The 21,715-nt window shown below is 34.8% G+C and overlaps 1 protein-coding gene and 1 pseudogene across 7 annotated transcripts in view; one reads left to right on the top strand and one right to left on the bottom strand.

Annotated features, from left to right (window-relative positions):
• Positions 1-21,715, bottom strand: part of MARCHF1 (membrane associated ring-CH-type finger 1) — an 860,279-nt gene that overhangs the window by 666,312 nt on the left and 172,252 nt on the right. The window lies entirely within an intron of this gene.
• LOC116637594 lies at positions 4,222-4,993 on the top strand (annotated as a pseudogene).

Here is a 21,715-nt window from a genome sequence, read left to right on the forward strand (position 1 = left end):
AAAATATGATACTGGCACAAAAACAGACACATAGATCAATGGAACAGAGTAGAGAGCCCAGAAATGGACCCTCAACTCTAGGGTCAACTAATCTTCGACAAAGCAAGAAAGAATGTGCAATGGAAAAAAGACAGTCTCTTCAACAAATGGTGTTGGGAAAATTGGACAGCCACATGCAGAAGAATGAAACTGGACCATTTCCTTACACCACACACAAAAATAGACTCAAAATGGTTGAAAGACCTAAATGTGAGACAGGAGTCCCTCAAAATCCTAGTGAAGAACACAGGCAGCAACCTGTTCGACCTCAGCCACAGCAACTTCTTCCTAGAAACATCACCAAAGGCAAGGGAAGCAAGGGCAAAAATCAACTATTGGGACTTCATCAAGATCAAAAGCTTTTGCACAGCAAAGGAAACAGTCAACAAAACCAAAAGACAACCAACAGAATTGGAGAAGATATTTGCAAATGACATATCAGATAAAGGGCTAGTATCCAAAATTTATAAAGAACTTATCAAACTCAACATCCAAAGAACAAATAATCCAATCAAGAAATGGGCAGAAGACATGAACAGACATTTTTCCAAAGAAGACGTCCAAATGGCCAACAGACACATGAAAAACTGCTCAACATCATTCGGCATCAGGGAAATCCAAATCAAAACCTCAGTGACATACCACCTCACACCAGTCAAAATGGCTAAAATTAACAAGTCAGGAAACAACAGATGTTGGTGGAGATGTGGAGAAAGGGGAACCCTCCCACACTGTTGGTGGGAATGCAAGCTGGTGCAGCCACTCTGAAAAACAGTATGGAGGTTCCTCAAAAAGTTGAAAATAGAGCTACCATACGACCCAGGAATTGCACTACTGGGTATTTACCCCAAAGATACAAATGTAGTGATCCAATGGGGTACATGTACCCCACTGTTTATAGCAGCAATGTCCACAATAGCCAAACTATGGAAAGAGCCAAGATGTCCATCAACAGATGAATGGATAAAGAAGATGTAGTATATATATACACCATGGAATATTATGCAGCCATCAAAAAAAAAAAACCCCCGAAATCTTGCCATTTGCAATGACGTGGATGTAAATAGAGGGTATTATGCTAAGCGAAATAAGTCAATCAGAGAAAGACATGTATCATATGACCTCACTGATATGAGGAATTCTTAATCTCAGGAAACAAACTGAGGGTTGCTGGAGTGGGGGGGGGTGGGAGGAATGGGGTAGCTGGGTGATAGACATTGGGGAGGGTATGTGCTATGGTGAATGCTGTGAATTGTGTAAGACTGTTGAATCACAGACCTGTACTTCTGAAACAAATAATACATTATATGTTAAAAAAAAAAAAAAAAAAAGGATAGTAGGAAGGGAAAACTGAAGGGGGGGAAATCAGAGGAGGAGATGAACCATGAAAGACTATGGAGTCTGAGAAAGAAACTGAGGGTTCTGGAGGGGAGGTGAGTGGGGGGATGGGTTAGCCTGGTGATGGGTATTAAAGAGGGCATGTATTGAATTGAGCACTGGGTGTTATACGCAAACAATGAATCTTGGAACATTACATCAAAAACTAATGATGTAATGTATGGTGATTAACATAACATGATAAAATTAAAAAAAAAAAACAACTAAAAAGTTAAAAAGCAGTATACATTGAAAAATTCACCTCACATCCCTGTTCTCATCCACCCAGTGTTTCCCCATTCACTCTAGGTAATCACACCTTATTTTCTTATATTCTTCATGAGATGCTATACACAAAATAGTCAAATATGAAAGTATAGAGTTACCCCTTTTGATACCTAAGATAACATGCTATACTGTTCATACAATTTTAAAACTTTATTTGAAACAATAAAACTTGGAATCCTGTCCATTTTAAAACAAAGACCACTCCATTCCCTCATCCATAGTGTTTTATTATAGGGATGCACCATAATTTATTTAACCTGTGACCTATTGATGGACAGTTGATTTATTTCAAATCTTTTGTTATTAAAAACATGTTAAAATGAAAAACTTAGTGCCATGCCATTCTTCAATTGTATAATTTATCTCTAAGTTAAATACTCAAAAGAGGGATTACTGAGTCAATTTACAACCTTAAGAGTTATTGACATGTTATCCTCTATAGGGAATGTTCAAATATATATTCCATCATGAAGACAGGAGAACGCCTGTTTCCCCACAGCTTCACCAAAAGAGTGTATTATCAACCTTTGAGCTCTCCCAATGCTATGTATGAAAAATATGTCAAAGAACTCTTTGTTCAAATGCTTTGTTCTTTGATCCACTGAGATATTGTTCTATTTCTTTACAATCTTTTGTCTGTAATAAGAGTAGAAAAATTTTCCCCAGTTTGTTATCTGCCTTTTTGCTTTGTTTATGGGATTTCTTGCTATGTACAAGTTTCTAATTTTTATATGGTCAAAACCACCAATCTTTTCTTTCAGTCTTCTCCATTTTGAATCAGAGTTAGAAAAGCCTCTCACTCCAAGGTTATAAAGGAAATATCCCATGTTTTCTTTCAACATTTTTACTGTCACATTTTTTACATATGTATCTTTAACAGTATTCCAGGCTGATGTCATAAGCCAGACACTGTGCTGGGTGATGGAGCACTGACAAGATTACAGGTAACTGTCATCACAGAATATAATATATAGCAGAGAAGAAAGTCAATCATAACCCTGATTTAAATAAAGTGCAACGAACTTCATGAGAAATAAAGTTCATGGTTTTATGAGAGCATACACCAGGAGAATTTAATCAAGTGTGGAGGAGGGGTAAAAATACTTTCACAAAAAAGTGACATTTAAACAGAGGCAGGAAAGAAAATTATTGCTTATTAGCCAACTGAAAGAGAAAGAAAGAAGCGGGAAGGAAGAGTGCTCCAAGAAGTTCCTTTGTAGAAGGTTCCAACCAGTTGTGGGGAATTTTGAAAGTCAGGTATGGAGTCGGACTTTTTCTGAGAGTAATGGGAAACCATTAGGAATGGAAAAACCGGTTCAGATATAGATGTTTGCTCAGTAACAATAAGGGCAGAGACTCACTAAAATATAAAGCTGGTTTATTCAACAATACAATAGTCTCTCCAGAAACAAATTTCTGTATAGTTTCCAATTTTCTCATAAACTGCTCTTTAGTTTCCATTTACAGTTTCTGTCTCTTCCCACCACCCACTGATTGTATAAACTTGCAAGATTTGAAATAAACTGAGAAAAATAACATCTCCAGCGAATATTATCTATATACTTTTACTACACATTTTACTTCAACCTTTCCCTGTTACCTATTTGCTGATTGGGAATCAACTCTTAGCTTCCACAACAAAGAGGAAGTCACTCTTCCTTTCTACCAAGCGTTACATCACCATTGTTAAGTTATATACACAAAAGGATACAATCTGCTCTGAAGAAAGCAATGCAAAAGGTTATACCAAAGCTAAACAGCAGCCAGAAGTTTGCCTAGCCTACTGACAGAAAGCAAAACCTTCCACAGAAATTAGTTGGTTTAAAACTCAGTATAGAATGATATCCTTAAGCTCAGACATAATCAAACATTACTCTTTTGGCAGTATGGCTCGGGAAGCAACAATGGACTTTTGATGTTGAGCTGACCATCTGGCATACACAAAAGAGAACTGAGCCTGAACCAAACTGTCCCTTTTGTCTTAAGCTAGCCACAATGCCTAGGAGACAGCCCAAGCTTCTTAGTAATTATGAACTGGACACTAATACCCAAACCAGTATAGAGTGTGTTGTATAAAAATGTTAGCATAGCAAGATGATAAAAGTTCTGTGCATGGATGCAGTGATGGTAGCACAAGTGAGAGTACTCAATGCCACTGAACTGGATACATAAAAATGAGGAGAATGGGAAATTTTATGTGTATTTTACCACAATTTTTAAAAAATACAAATTAAATCTTTAAAAAAAAAATACAAATTAAATTAAAAAGCAAAATAAAATTTAAAAATCATATTGGTATTAAACAGTATAAGTCATTCTTGGGGCGCCTGGGTGGCTCAGTCATTAAGCATCTGCCTTCCGCTCAGGTCACGATCCCACGGTCCTGGGATCGAGCCCCGCATCAGGCTCCCTGCTCTGCGGGAGGCCTGCTTCTCCCTCTCCCACTGCCCCTGCTTGTGTTCCTTCTCTCGCTGTGTCTCTCTCTGTCAAATAAATAAATAAAATCTTTTAAAAAAAATAAAATCTTTAAAAAAAATAAAATCTTGGCCAACGCCCCGGCGGAGAAGCTGAGGTCATCATCGAATTTGAAATATTTAAAGTGGATACAAAACTGTTTCAGCAATGCAGACAATTAAGTGTGTTGTTGTGGGCGATGGTGCCGTTGGTAAAACATGTCTTCTGATATCCTACACAACAAACAAATTTCCATCTGAGTATGTACCGACTGTTTTGACAACTATGCAGTCACAGTTATGATTGGTGGAGAGTCATATACTCTTGGACTTTTTGATACTGCAGGGCAAGAGGATTATGACAGATTACGACCGCTGAGTTATCCACAAACAGATGTATTTCTAGTCTGTTTTTCAGTGGTCTCTCCATCCTCATTTGAAAATGTGAAGGAAAAGTGGGTGCCTGAAATAACTCACCATTGTCCAAAGACTCCTTTCTTGCTTGTTGGGACCCAAATTGATCTCCGAGATGACCCCTCTACGAATGAGAAACTTGCCAAGAGCAAACAGAAGCCTATCACTCCAGAGACTGCTGAAAAGCTGGCCCGTGACCTGAAGGCCGTCAAGTATGTGGAGTGTTCTGCACTCACACAGAAAGGCCTAAAGAATGTATTTGACGAAGCAATACTGGCTGCCCTGGAGCCTCCCGAACCGAAGAAGAGCCGCAGGTGTGTGCTGCTGTGAACATCTCTCCAGAGCCCTTTCCGCACAGCTGGTGTCAGCATCGTACTAAAAGCAATGTTAAATCAAACTAAAGATTAAAGATTAAAATTCGGTTTTGCAATAAAAAAATAAAATAAAGTAAAAATAAAAAAAATCTTTAAAAAAATTTTAAAAAATAAAAAATAAAAATAAATAAAATCTTTTAAAAAAAATAAAATAATTCCCGAGCCATACTGCCAAAAGAGTAATGTCTGATTATGTCTGAGCTGAAGGATATCATTCTATACTGAGTTTTAAGCCAGTATAGATTATAAGTCATTCTAAACAAATTTTGTTGCCCTCATAAATTCTTTAAGAATTATATTTAGATAACCAAGATGAGTGTTAAGAACAAGCAAAAATACCAGATAAATCTTTACTTTGAGGCTTATTTCTGTTTGGATTTGCTTTATGTTTCATTAGCATACTAAATTAGTTTGATTAAGGCTCTAATGCTGATATTATATGATAAACATATTGCACACATAAGGCATTTGGGTGAATGCTTATGTTATTGAATTTAGCTTTTATTTAAATAAAAATATTGCAATTACTATATTAAATAACCTCATTAGGAAAAAAACAATATATAAAGAAGTTTTTATTAAAAATGATTGGAAATGGTTTCAAATTGCCTTAAACTATGACTGAAGCTATCATCATTTGAGCGTAAATGCATGTTATACCCCCTTCTAATCTTAAACTCCCAGCATCTGACCATCATTTATGGGTACTGGACGTATATGTGCATTGGAAAATATGCCCCATAGTTCTGGTATTTCCATACGCCTGAGCAAAGGGCTTTACGGTTTTGTTCCAGGACATTTGCAAACCTGCTGTGGGTCAGGGTACAAATCTGCTTCCATACTAGGGTAATAAAGTTCTCCCTCTGCTCCTGGGGCTATTCCAGGTTAATAAAAAAGTGTCTCCTCTGGGCCGGAGGGCAGACTGGTTTCCAGGGCAGGATATGGATAATGTCCCTCTCAGAAGTGGAGCATGAGCAGGTTTAGGAGCAGTTCCGTTATTAGTCAGGGACTTCCTGAGCTCCTCAGCTGTGACACAGAACCACTGTGTATACACTACCTACCTGTGCCTCCTCCCCATCAGGAATTGATATGGACAGGAAGCCCATGCTGCCTGCTGTTCGTAAACTGTCTATGCCATTCGCGCTTCTTGTCTCCTTACTGGTTAATTGATGGAAACCTGACAGTCCTACCTAGCAGCGGCAATGGTTGCTAATGTTAAGACCTGCCTAAGTGCTTGACAGTGTAGATCTTAATTATAGGTAAGTCAAAAGAAATTAATACAAAATTAAGCAATAAAAATAAAGCATAGTCTTTTAAAATTACTAGCCACAATTCTTTCATATAATAAAAGGAATTATGTTATGATTATTTTCACCAACGTAGATCTAGTCAACCTTCTTGATGGCCAAGAGCTTGTACTGCCTGTCAGTTTCCATATCTTTTCTGACTCTGATTCTAGAAATAGAAAATATCTAATCTAACATAAATTACTGTAAATGGCAATCATTTTTAGCACTATAAATCCCTTCAGAATACTCAGATTGAGTATGGATTCAAAAAGTATGAATGTTTTCTCATTAAGGGCCATTTTCAGCACTCCAGAAGCAAAGTCAGTGAACAAGGCACACTCAAAACTAGGAGGCTGAGAGTTTTATTTTAGGAAAAAGGGCACTGTATAGAATTCAAATCTGACTTTTGAATGCCTACAGCCCTGGAAATTATTTCTCCCTGTTTTTGCTACATTTTGTTGTGCTTCTTACATATGTCCAAGTATATATAGAAAATACTTTCTCAAAGGAAAAATTTTTAGAATGAATATCAGGAAGGTGTCAAATTCCTGATTACTGAGCTTCATCTTCATATGAAATCCTGATATATCAAAATAATAAGAAATCTTTCTCCTTCAGTTTTGAAGCATAGGTTTAGGCTTTTAAGGGCTTGGGGTTCATTATTTACTGAGATGGTTACTTGGGCATGCCCCTTGAAATCACAGAACTTGTCGTGTTTTTAGTATCAAGAAGCTACCGTTTTTTATTGTTCTTACTTTGTTTGTTTTCTTTCCAACACTTGGCAAATTGTCTTTATCCTCAATGGTCTGCTGACCTCAGGGTTGACAAGCAAAGTTATATAGTTCTCTTAGCATACTGAAAAGAATTATATTTGGTGGTAGTGATTAGATCCTAATAGTGATTTTCACTATTTCCTTCAATATGCAATATAATCAAGACTCAGAGTATGGATTAAAATTCTGTACAAAATCTTTTCATGTCACAGTTAAGTATGTCCTTTCTTAATCCTCATATAGATAGAGCTGAATCACCATTGAACACTTCTCCCTCATACTCTGTTTCACATATGTCAAGAGCTGATTCTTGGGGCACCTGGGTGGCTCAGACAGTTAAGCGTCTGACTCTTAGGCTCAGGTCATGATCTCAGGCTCAGGTTGTGATCTCAGAGCTTGAGCCCTGTGTTCGGCTCTGTGCTCAGTGGGGAGTCTGTTTGAGATTCTTTCCCTCTTACTTTGACCCTCCCCCTGCTCATTCGCTCTCTTTCTCTCAAATAAATAAATAAATATTTACAAAAAGAGCTGATTCTTAATCTGCATATCAGTTGATTAATCCAGCTATAAAACCAAATGTCTGTTAGAATACATATTAAAAAGTAATTACTTTTCTACAATGTGTATCACTAATGTAATGTTCCACGGAGCAGTATTATTTAACAAAGAAACTTCACCAATAACATGTTCTACTTTCTGAGCATAATATTTGTAATTACTTCTGCAACTGTTTCTACATATTTGTTGGAAATAGTGTTATTTATTTTATTTTTGCTTTGAGAAGTGCAATTTTGGGCAATGACTCTAAGGTCTGTCCCTTCTCTATATACAATTACAGAATTAATCAAGTTTATACTAAAAAGGGGATTTTGTACTTGTTCTGAAAATCACTATTTGATATAGATTTATAATATGTAATGTATTAGAAAGTTGAGGCAAATAGATTTCTTTTTCTCTAAAACCAACTAATGCTTTAAAATATAATAAATTTTAGAATTTTAAAACACAAAACATTTAATAAAGTTGGTAAAGGTAGATTCAACTCTAGGCATATTAAGAGTTCCTCTATCTCCCCCTAAGAAATTACTCAGAACATTGGCCCACACTAGGGGCATTCAGCTACTATGCCAATGATTTTTATCTTCCACTTGACACTTTCTTTATGAAAGGTTTCTAGACAAAATTTGAGTTTCTGAGAAAAATAAAGGGAAGATACCTCTTAACATGCTTTTCTTCAATAGAATGAATGAATTTCACTTCATGTATCAAGATGGCTTCTGTCCACGAAGTGCTGACAATCTAATGGATGTTCTACAAGGGCAGTTACCATGTTTCCTCAGTGTTAAGATAATAATCACGACACAGTAAACACTCAGTAAATATTTGGTGAAAAAAATAAATGCTGTCATGAATCTTCCAGCACTTGTCAACTAAAGTCCTATAAGGAGACCAGTAACCTTCAGGACAATAGTCCAGTGCTTATCATCTGACTCCCTAAACTGAGAGCTTTGTAATAAACAAGCTGCCTTTAAAAGAGCAACCGGCTCTTGTTCACATACCCAAAGAAATCTTATTTTTGTGGTCAGAAGTTCTAAAGAAGTAGTGTTAGTCATCTAAAAATTTCAGTATGCACTAGACAAAAGCCCATTTTAAAGATCCTAATGATCATGGTCCATGATGCGCAAGAATGAGCTCCTTCAAAATTAGGCAACATCAATCAGAATCATCAACAAAATTAAAATATCAGGAAACTGAGATCAAGACATAATAAGGAATAGCTAATGCTCCCAGAGCATTATAGTGCATCATAAATTAAACTGTTTGTCCTCATGACTATATTACACACAAGTTCCATTTCTTTGTGAAAAGAGAGAAGGGTAAGAGGGTAAGAAACATAATTTTAGTTTCAATTTTGTAGGGTTTTTTTTTTTTCTTTTAGCGGTTTCTGCCTATGGTGCCAACAAAGTATTAAACTTTAATGCCACAGCAGTATTCTAATTTCTAAAATTACTTTCAGAAACAGATTAAGGGCACTGCAGGTGGGAAGTGCATTACGACTTCACTGGGAGCATAATGTGAGAACTACCATGATGGATGAACAAATCTAGCTAATGGAAAACATCCCCTTTCACTTTTCTTAGCGTCATAATATGAAATAAAGCATAATTAAATTTTTTTAAAAAACTATTTTCATTTTAATTTTTAATTACCTGGTGTCTGTCAAAATCTTGCAGTTAATTAACTTTTCACACTCACAGTCTACATCTCTTAATTATATGCTGTCATTCTACAATAAAATTTAGCAGGATACTATTAATTAATATCAAAATGTTAAGGCCATGTTCTATGAACATTTAATAGGCTTTCATAAGAAAGGAGAAAAGCATGGTTTCAACCATTTGATATCAAATAATAAAATTCAAAATTTAGTATTTCAGAAATTCTAAAATAAATTGTCATAGTAAACTCTAATGCATCAATATACACATCTGAAAATTCTGCTGACTATAAAAAGAAAACATATTTTCCTTATACTCATTCCACTAAGTTCTTTGAGAACAGTATTCATGTTTTACTAATCTTTGTGCCACCAACCCCTATATCTAGCTAATTGTTTTTCATGTAACAAGCACTCATATGTTTATTGAGTAAAAAGGAAAATGTTTTTCCAAAGAAAAGTTTAAATGTAAAATTTCATGAGTCTTATGCTACTATAAAGAAGAATAATAAAAAAGTAAAAAGAGAAATGGACTTTTTATATTTATGTTTCATGGAAAATGTGATATATTTAGGATCTCAGAAATATTTTAACCACCTTAATAAGGTAAAAATAGTGAAACTATAGTAAAGTACAAATATTAAGATCTCCAAAATCTTTTTATTCCAAAAATTTCCATGAAAATGAAAACAAACTTATTATCTTGTTGTGCAGCACAAGGGACCCAGACTACAATCTGTGGCTTCATCCTGGCTCTTGAACTCTCTGGCCTGTTCCCTGGATCCAGAATTCAAATGCGTATGGTCTTGTTTTCATCATTTAAAAAATGAGATAATTTCAGAAGTAAAGTGAATCTGACAGACTAGACCAGTAATAAATTTCTATAAATATAGACCAATGACACTTCAAATATGGTTTCTAAGCTTTATGGTCACCTTAGAGTTTCCTCTTACTGGGTTTTAAACTAATAAAAAATTATAAATCTTTTCTGAGTTTTTACTGAAGTTCTATATAGACTTTTATTTTTACGCACAGTGTAACTTTGAGTTATTAGGGACAACTGAAATCTGATATTAGTAACTAAAACTAACTTATGACTAGAATTTATTGAGATCTATGATTCTGCATTATACTAACAATAAAGATATCAATGCTAAAAATTCAACTTTAATATAGTTGTAACGCTGCAATTTTCCAGCAATTGATACACTGGTAAGTGCCTTGATTAATAAAGGTATCATTGATGACGCCCTGATTTAGATCATAGTGTTTAATTACTGCTACTTATTGCTATTGATTATTGCTAGTTATTACTACTCTCTAGGATATCTCTTTTCCAATCTCTTCTACTAAAGTAGATATATGCATAATGTTCCCAGGGATGCTTCATCAATGATTCTGCACCATTAAATAATTTCCAAGATACTATTAAAATAATAATTGTACTGAGTTTCCCTAGATTTGTAAATCAAAGTCTTAATTAAAATATAAAATGAGGGGTGCCTAGGCGGCTCAGTGAGTTAAATGTCTAACTCTTAATTTTGGCTCACAGGTCATGATCTTAGGGTCATGAGATAGAGCCCCACATCAAACTCCGTGCTCAGGGAGAAGTCTGCTTGAGATTTTCCCTCTCCCTCTGCCCCTCCCCCTGCACACACACTCTCTCTCCCTATCTCTCTCTAAAATAAATAAAATCTTTAAAAATAACAAAATAAAATACAAAATGAGATATAAAGCAAAATCTTCTTTTTCCAAAAAAATTACATAAAACTTGTTTTAGCAATAAATTCAATGTAATTTGTTTTATCTTTTCAGCAACACTTTCATTGTAAATTTTTTTCTTTCCACTTTTCCTTTTCATCACAGAGCTTATTTCATTTGAAAACAGGAGCAAGAATTCCTAACTGGGTTGTAGTGTCTTTTCCTCTACAAGGGTTATAATTTTTAAAAAGATGAGAATGAGTGAGAGAAAAAGGATAATTGAGAAATGTTCTAGAAAATTGTTGTCCTAGTTAATATTCACCAATCTCATGTGTGAAAGAATTGACAGGTAACATGGGTCAAGCAGACAAATTATTCTGGCATCTATTATCCTCCTTGTAAGAAGCTCTGTGTGACTAAGGATGAAAAGAAATCTTATCTGATGCCTACACTGATGATAATTTGTGAAAGCACAAGGAACTCCTCTCTACTTTATTGTCAGTGAATCACTCTGCACAATCACTCATTTGGTTTTTCAATTTTAGAGACCTGGAACAGGATGATACTATCTTTGAATCTATACACTAGATTAAAAGAAACCTAAGAATATGCGTAGCAGACAATAAATAACACAGAGAGGGGCACCTGGGTGGCTCAATTTGTTGAGTGTCTGACTCTTGATTTTGGCTCAGGTCATGATCTCAGGGTTGTGGGATCGGGCCCAGTGCAGAGCTCCAAGCTCAGCACTCAGCACAGAGTCTGCCTGGGATTCTCTCTCTCCCTCTGCCTCTTCCCCTCCCCCATGCACTCTCCCTCTCTCTGTCTTTCTAAAATGAATAAATAAAATCTTTAAAAAATAAATTAATTAATTAATAACTCAGAGAGAAGAAAAAGACATATTTTTTAAAGATTTTTTATTTATTTATTTGAGAGAGAGAACGAGATAGAGAGAGAGAGCATGAGAGGGGGGAGCGGGAGAGGGAGAAGCAGACTTCCCGCTGAGCAGGGAGCCCGATGTGGGACTCGATCCCGGGACTCCAGGATCATGACCTGAGCCGAAGGCAGTCGCCTAACCAACGGAGCCACACAGGCACCCGAAAAAGACATATTTTTGGTGAGAGTTCCTCTCAAATGAAAGAACAAGTAAAATGCTAAAATAATCCTTTAAAAAAGCTAAATCTATCCTTTATTGGTATTTTCTAAAATATAATGTAGGCTGTTTTTAGGCTGAAAAGATTTCAAAAAGCTCACAAATAAAGAACTTGATAACTTAATTGTTAATTAAAGTGTTATAAAATATCATGAATTTTCCACTTCTCACTCATAATGTGATCTCAGTTGTATTTGCTCTGTCAAATTATAACTAAAACCAAAACATTTAACAAATTTACATATGGCAAATGATACAGGAATAAAATTACAAAACCATATATATCCCTTTACAGAGAAATAATTTTCTCCTTTCTGAGACTTCTTTGTTTTTAGTAAGCAAAACAAATAATATTACTGGTTTTAATTAACTCTTATACAAGGATCATGAGATCTTTTTCAGCAGTTACTAGGCATGTGTTCTATGTTTACTAACTATACTTTATCAAAAAAGATTATTTCCCTAAAATAACTTTTTCACAGGTGTAGAGAGTTTAAGGGAAAAATATTCAGGAAGAAGATAACTCAATCAGTGGTCTATTGAGAAGAGTTAGAACAGGCATTAGGAAATTTGTGTCTGAGCCATAATTCCACCAGTAAATACCTCCAAAGCCTTGAGTAAATAATGTGGTGGGTTTTCTGGGGTTTTTTTTTTTTTTTTTGGTCTCATTTTCCAATCAGTGAATTGAGAAGGATCATTTTGTCCCATCTCATAATAGGTACCGTAACAAAAAGGAGAAGTACAGAACTAAATGTTTACAACTCTAGGAAAATAGAAATACATTTCCTAAAACCTGTACTATAAGGATATAAAGTAATAGATTCAAATAAAATGAGAAATAACAACTAGAAATTATCTCAAATCCCAGCAGTAAAATGTTCATAGATTTTAACAATCCTATTCAGATTGCTGACTTACGTGTGCATAAATTTATCATGTGTTCCAAATCCTATAACCCACACATAGCAAGAGAACATTGAAATAATCCTAATGAGCATAAATAAACTGTCTCGAAAATGAACATGTAAAAATTCACCTAGTTTACTCCCAAATATTTCCATTTTGTACATCCTCATTTTCACTACTGGGTTTCAGACCTTCAACATTATTTTGTATACAGCTATCCAATAAACTTCTGATATTGAACTTTATCCTCCTGCTTTGATTCCCACAAATCCATCTACCATGCCAACACAAAAATGTTACTTCTAAAATATAGATATAACCATGCTTCTCCGAACCTGCTTGAAGTTTTAGCGGCTTCCCAATGTCTTCCTAGTCATCTTACCATGACGTATATGGTCCTCTGTTCTCTGGGGCTGTGTATGTGTTCAGTCCCCTCCCACTACATGGTACCCCAAGCTATATGCTCCAGAAGAAACAAAGTGCTGAAACTGTGCTCAAAAGCACTGTAGTTTTGTACCTATGTGCCTTTACTCTTGTGTTTGTTACCTGAGACCTCCTTGTACTCCCCAGCTGCTTTTGGTCACTTTTCCTATTAAAATCAGTTAAGATATCACTTCTATAGGGGGCCTTCCTGGGTGATTCTGGATTCCAAGAAGTGCCCCTTCTCCCTGCGTACAACATGGTATGTATGTTTGTACCACTGCAGTTACGACATTGTATTATTTGCTGTGTATCTGGCTTTCCCTGTACAATGATTTATTCATCATATTATTTTGGGTTCCTATGCCTGTCATATTATTTATTGATTTTATATCTGTAAAATATTATTGTGAACATTAAACAGTCATTTTGAGATGCTTTCCAAAAGACGTATCAAGGATGGCATAAGTCCTAACAAGATTAAAATAAACAAGAAAACAAGGTGCACTTTGCCTCTCCACCCTCTAATGTGTCATGCTCTGAATTATACTCAGATGGTAACTTACCATTTTCTAAATATATCTTGTGCTTGTTTCCTGTGCTGTCCTGTGTATGTACCTCTTCCCTAACTAGTTCAATTCTATTTATCTTTCAAGGTACAGTTCTGCAACACATTTCTTTGTTCCTGTATCCTTTTCCTACCAAGTCCTCACAGTCTCTTATCAGATACACAGATAATTTAACAAATGTTTGCAAATTAAATTGCTTCCATGATTATCTCTCTATAAAAACGGTATGTATTTCCTCAATAATTCATTCTACAAAAACCAAATGTCTTCTACAACCTCAGCACTGAGTTTACAGCAGTAAACAACCCAGAAAGAGCCATGCTTTAATGGATCTTATATATGCCAGTAAGAATAAAGAAAAAATAAATAAGTAACCAAAATAGATAATTTCAGATAGTAATAAGTGCTAGGAAGAGAAGAAAACAGAATGATGTTACAGGGAGCAACTGGAGCTTCACGTAGATGGAAGATTTGTTGGAAGATTGTCCCGTGAAGGTTATGACCAAGCTAATACCCAGGGCAGAAAGCATTCCAAGCAGAGTGAACAGCAAGTGCGAAGGCACAAGACAGAAAAGACTGGATTATATGGAAACAAAAATAAAGCCAGCTCAGGTTGGCTAAAAAGTGTGATACAGAGAAAGAGTCAGGGGAGGAGATAAGGAGTAACTCATCGGCCCTACAGATCCAAAAAAAGCATAAGGATTTTATCTTAAAATGATAGGAAGATGTTGGTGTTCTCAGTTCAAAAAGCTGATTTATCTTTCACAACATAAATTCTCAAAATTTTCTCAAACATAAATTCTCAAAAATTTCTCAAATCCATTTGAGAAAATGGATTTTTAATAGGATAAGAGTTGGGAGGCTATTGTAGCTGTGCCATCAAGACCTGTTAGTGGCTTGGAAAAGGGGACTAATGATACATTAAAAGGCAGAGTGACAAAGAATTGGTAATAAATTGCATATAAGAGGGAAGGGAAAGAAATAATTAAGAACAGCATCTTGATTATTGATTTGAGCAACCAGAGGGATGGTGGTGTCATCTCAATGGGGAAGAACAGGGAAAGAACAAATTTGGGGATTGAAATTAAGAATTTTGTTTGTAGAAAGAATACTTTGAATTTAATATCCAAATTCCTTAGTATAATGTAGAAGGCCTTAATTCTTTTTGGTATAAATGAAGTATATATTCTATTTCTCAAAATATTAGGGAGAGAAGGGAAAATATAACTAAGGATTATTTCATCCCCTGAACTAGGTACTTTATGTTTCTACTCAATTAAATACTTACTGAGAATTCATAGTCAGAGACTACATTAGGTCCTGGGATATCGTGGTGAACAAAACAAAAATATTTTAGCTGTACTGGAGTTTGCAACTTGTAGAGAAAAAAAATATGCAACAAATAATTTCATGTGTTATGAGGGTTACATAAGGCTAAGTACGGGAGCCTACAGTTTGGAAAGTTGACCTGATTAGGGCATTTAAAAAGCTATCCAAGGGAATGGCATTATATTTAGATGATCTGAAAGATGAACAGGAGTTATCTAAACTAATGAGACAGCTGAATGAGCATTACAGGAAGAAGACACAATCTATATCAAAATCCAAAGGTGAGAGAATGCTGGGGGATTTCATGAACTAAGATGGGTCCATATGGCAGAATCACAGAGGGCAAGGGGTAAAAGTAGGGTGAAATTTCACTGCAGAGGCAGGAAGGGGTTATGGGTTATGGTTATAGGAAATAAGGTTTCCTAACCTTCATTAAGGAAATAAAACACATAAAGCAGAAAGATGGTATAACTTGATAAGCATTTTTAAAAGACTAGAATGTGTAAAAATTGATTTTCCAAAAATGTTTATCAGACAGCTATTTATGGTGATCTCTATTATATATATGAAAAAATCTTGTGTAAAAAACAAAAGAAACAAAAAAAAACTGCCCAAGCTACATACCTAGGATTAGAACCAGCATTTAAAAACCCAATTTTGTGTGATTAAAATCCATACTCTTCTACCACACCTTGCTACTTTGTCCTGTTACCTCTTTCTGCTATATCCACATAATAATAATCATAGTCCCCAAATACTTCCAACTGTTTGCTTATGTCATTTGCAAAACATAAAAGTATTCTTCAGAATGCTTGAAACTAAATTGCATGTTTCTTCCTTTGAATTTCCTTGGCCAACCTACAGTAACTGTAATGGGACAATATTTTGATATAGTCAATGTAATTTTTATTCTCTTAGTTCCTTTTGACCTAATTCCATCCACCATTAAACCAAACGAGCAACACACACACACACACACAGAACAAAGGAGTGGACTGAGTTTCTGACTTTTGTTTTTATTTGCTTTTCTTTCAATTATAAGCAATAAAATAATTATGTTTACAGATCTGTTATAATTCCAAAATGATTACTTCATTATAGTGCTTTGAACATAACTGCACTAGCACCTATCCTCTCTACTGTAATTGTTTTAACGTGACGTTTTTTCCCCACTAAATATGAGGAATAGGCTCTATTATTTTTTATGTGCCCAGACAGATGCTACATAAAAGCTTGCTGCATGAGGTCTCATTATACGTCAAAAATTCCTCAGATTTTATGTCATTCCCTCAAAGCAAAAGATACATCTTGATTGTTCACCATTTGAACACAGTTAACAGAATAAACATTAAAAATCAATGTATAACAGTACTCAAATAAAAAAACCTGTCTTTCACTTACAGAAATTGTTTAGGATGAGTAATGTTTTCCTCCTGACTTTAGACATGTACCTCCATAAAGGAACCTGTTTTTAAAAATCACGATTTTACCTTTCACTCCTTGAGACAACCTGGCAAGGGAAAAATAATATGAGCCTTTCACTTTGTGTGAGTCACATTTCACTGTAAGTACAGAGCAGATTTTGCTAGTGAAAAATGACATTAAATGTGCCATTCACTGTTCAGTAGCAATGACCCAGTTATACCTAACCATTCTGTGTTAAAAACTTTGTGCTTAATAAAATATGCAAGTAGCTTGTCTGATTCAGAAAGCCTGGAAGCCTGAAAATGCATCCTATGACAGGCATCAGAAAGCCAGTAATGGCGCAGGCTGTGAAAAGAATGTCAAAGGTAATGTTGAAGGTGTCAAAAGACATTCGGAGCAGAGTACTAAGGATTTTCTCTGCAGCAACACTTCCAGCCTCATTCAGTTGCATCAGAAGGTAATTTCTTCACGGACTTGTAAATTTAAATGGGAGCATTAAATATTTAATTTTACATTTACAACATTAAATTCTCTCCTACCATTCCGGTATTAGATGTCTCTGTAAAATCAAGGAACCTAATTTCTCTTAGTATAAACAAAGTTGAATAAAACTGTATTGAATAATTTTAAAAGTAAAATTAACCAAATGTAGTGAACATTTTCTTTGAGGACATGTTTTAATTTTATCTAGTGTTTTACTGTATCCCTTCCTTCCATTTCATGCCTTAAAATCCTGTATTCTTATTTAATCCTGAATGAAAACCTTATTCTTAATCCTGCATAAGAAACTGATACCTAAGAATTAATTTCACTGTTAGTCATTGACAGAAGGAGAGACAATTTGTGTATAAAAATGGCTACATTTTACCACTTAGTAATGATGAGAGCTTTAAGCAGTCAATATGTCCCCAGATTGTACAAAGAACTTTTATTTTATTTACTATTTATAACAATTCAGTGATAGGGGCACTACTGTCATCTGCATTTGAAAAACAAAAATAAGGTTTATGCAGGATAAATTCTTGAGAACCACAGAGAAGAACCTAGACTTGAAACCTGGTCTATACAGTAGCTAAGTATTTGCTCTAAAATCATTTTGCTGTTTCTTCCTCTCAGGGAATGAACTGACATGAAACAAACAAGCATTGTCCATTTTCTTGGATTAAGATTTATGTAATAAGAAAATTTTAAGTTTCTCCTTAATTTAAAATAACCAAAAGTGTTTTAAACGAGCAATCACATAGGTTCTACTCAGACCACTGGGGACTTGATGGTATGAAGGGATCATTTTTGTTTGTCTGTTTTCTCTAAAATACTTGCTAAGAATTTGAAATGTTTCTGTGATCTCTCTGCTCTAGCTCTCCAACTGATACAGTGAGCCAGAATTTACTACTTAAAAAAAAAAAATCTTTCTAATTATTCTTAAAACTCAATTAGCCTGAAATACTGAAAGATATCTCTACAACTATAAAAAGATAGTAGAAATAAATTGTAAGGTAACCAAAGAAAACTAAAAATCCAACCACACTATATAATTTGGCAGAACTTTTCAGAATGATATATTTAACAGTAATTATCTTCTGAGAGTATACAACTAAATTCATACGTTAGCAATGACCATTAAAAATAAGCTCAGCTTTAATAATGTAAACATAAAAATTAAGCTCAGGACTAAAACTTAAATGACTCACTTTATTTTATTCTGTATTCTTAGATTTCTGCTTATAAACACTAAAAGTAGCATAACACCCTCGCTCCCAAATTACCTCTGGCAACAAGTGAAAATGAGAAACAATAAATTTTTTATTTCATAATACATGGACCAAGGTAAACCTTTATACTCTTTGCTCTGTTTCTGTTAAATGGAGTCAAAAACTTATTCATTAAAACCGAAACTAAAAGCAAAAGGACTAAAATTTTAAAACACAGTGCATTGTTATGCCAGACATCAAACAAAGAATTAGAAAGGTAAACAAAGAAAAACTGCTGGCTCATTAACTTATAACATCCAACTCTACATTCATCTTTGATTGAAATAAGGAAAGATTATTTAGTTTTCAAAGATCCATAAAATGACTTCTGAATCAGTGCTTTACTCCCTTTAAAATTAATTATTACTAACAATTAGGCTATACTTTTTTATGTAAGTAAACATAGGATCTTCATACATTTAATTGGAATATAATCACTATATGTAACAATCATATATAGTAATTGTTTGAACTAAAAGTTTAAATCAATAACACAGTACAGGGCGCCTGGGTGGCTCAGTTGGTTAAGCGACTGCCTTCAGCTCAGGTCATGATCCTGGAGTCCAAGGATCGAGGCCCGCATCGGGCTCCCTGCTCGGCAGGGAGTCTGCTTCTACCTCTGACCCTCCCCCCCTCTCATGCTCTCTCTCTCTATCTCATTCTCTCTCTCAAATAAATAAATAAAATCTTTAAAAAAAAAAAAAAATAACACAGTACAAAAATTACCCTGTAAAACACAGTAAAGAAAAAAACAAATTTAAAATTATAAGTATTTTACCAAATGAAAATTTATAATAACTTCATTAAATTGTAGCATATATACTAAATAAAAAATTTTATAATGATATAATAATAGCTAACATTTACCAAGAACTTACTGTATGAAAGCACTAAATATTTATTGCATAAACTCATGTAACAACAAAAAGTACTTCCCCTTGATTTTTTTTGAAGGGAAAATGAAGGCCATTCTTAACAAAACTGAAGAACAGTAATACATATGCCAAAATAAAGTCAACATTTTTTCATTTTAGAATGCATAATAACATTATTTCTTAATACATCTGTATAATATGATCACACTGGTATAGCATTGCCAATTTGGCAATGTTTAGTCAATTGTGGGCCAGTAAATTTAATAGATTTTTCAATTTTCTGTTTTAATTTCATTCATTTATTCATTTTGACAAGTATTTCCTACCACTATGTTATAGGCAATGGGAGCAAATGCATATGGGAATAAAATAGGCAGCAAATCACAACAAAAGTCAATTTATAAATACAAACTGTGATAGCTTCAATAAAGGAAAACCACACTTTATTAAGAAAACTTACAAAAAAAATTTTTTTGACTGGGATAGAAATAGATAAAGCCTCACTAAATAAGTGATATTTAAGCAAAAAGCCTTGAAGATAGGAACTTCCAGACAAAGGTCCCAGGGAGGAGCATTCTAGGCAGGGGGGCAATGACCACATACTGGAACCCCTGGTATTAAAGAGCTCTCTAAGGAATGAAATAATCTGTGTGGGTGGAACAAAGTAAAGAAATTTTGAGAAGAGGATGAAAAGGCAGGCAGGTGCCAGGGCCTAGTAGGTCACATGAATACTGTAGAATTTGATTCAATGCAATGGGAAGGTATTTAAAGGGTTCTATGAAGGAAAGTCACAGAACTTATTTTACATCTACAAAAGATGGCTTCTTCTGATACCCCTGGGCTTCGATTCTTTTTATCTCCTTGAGCTCCCATTGCAAACTGGGAAATATGAGTTTTACTTAATCCCCAGCCCTAAGTATCCAGAAAGGAGTTTAACCTGAACCTGAACCTCCATGGACCAACTGAGGAGGTTTAACTTTAGTTAAATCTGAGTCTTCCCAGATGCCATCTAAAGATCTTTGCCAAGGAGACACGGTAATCTCTGCTTCCTCACTTGGATATGCCTACATCACATCAGTCTGGAGATTAACTGCCATTCCTCATAAGCTGGACAAATGATCAAGCAAGAGAGAAAAGACATGAACCATTACAGGTAGTATCATATAAAAACAGTGTTATTTCAAAAGAAGGGAATGAGTGAATGTTCTGGATAATGAAAACTGGGCATTTAAAAGCTTCTTTGTACTCTTAACTTTAATTAAAAAAGCAAGAGACTCAGGTTGCCATTTTATGGCATTAATATAAGTTAAGGTAAGGCTCTTTTGATGGATACAACAAAAATCTCAGTGGCCTAATATATTAGTTGTTCAAGTCAAAGACAAAATGTTCTTGATCAGATGATCTCCTCTAAATGGTAATTCAGGAATGTTCACCTCCAAATGCGGTTTCTAAGATCTCCATGCTCACCTATGTATCAAGTCTCAGGAGTATAGAGTGTCACACAAAGGAACTTAAAAGCCCAGGGCTGGGATCTTCTCACAGTTCAGAGTTCATAGTTCACTGGCAGGAACTTGGTCATTCCTAACATCATGGAAGTCTGGTACAGAGAGTCTGGCTGTGTACCCAGGAAGAAGAGGAGGTGAGTTGGACTGGGAGCTAGACAGTCTCTGAAACTGCAAGCCTGACTTAGGATTCATATTTCTGGAAACCGTGTGGTGCAAAGCAACCAACGTCAAGGCAAAGAGATTCAGATGTATGGAGAACAAGGAATGGCCAAGACCAAAATTAAACAAAACAAGAACTGTCTTGTTCTACTTGGTAGCACTGTTCTTACCCAATATCACCTGTAAGGAGTCTTATCTTTTCTCTCTTGCTTGATCATTTGTCCAACTTGTAAGGAACGGCATTTTCCCTCAGACTAATGTTATGTAGACAAATGCAAGAAAGAAGCAGCTTAGTGTGTCTTCTTTAGAAATATTTTAATCATATCAGTGCTTTTAATTGTCCCCATTGTATAAATACAGCGTTACAAATTGCCTTTTTCTTTCATGAATCACTGCATCTTCTCCTAAAATCAATCCTCTTCATTTAACATGTCTCTGTAATTGGAATATTTTACTGATATGAAAAATCACTTAATTAATTTTACTGAGTGGCCTCTAGAAGAAATTTTAGGTTTCATAAAAAGCATGTATAATTTAGAATTAATGATGAGAAGACTCTCAACCACTAAAAGAAAAAAAAGTATTAAAAAACACAGTAAAAAAGAATAAATAATTAGACCTTATTGGCTCTGAAATGAGTTACTTGAATAAACATCTTGATTAGGCAAGTTATATATAATTAAATGTTTTCTACTTTTTCCTT

Source organism: Phoca vitulina, unplaced genomic scaffold (genome assembly GCF_004348235.1).
Source record: "Phoca vitulina isolate PV1807 unplaced genomic scaffold, GSC_HSeal_1.0 scaffold14, whole genome shotgun sequence".
Classification (NCBI taxonomy): domain Eukaryota; kingdom Metazoa; phylum Chordata; class Mammalia; order Carnivora; family Phocidae; genus Phoca; species Phoca vitulina.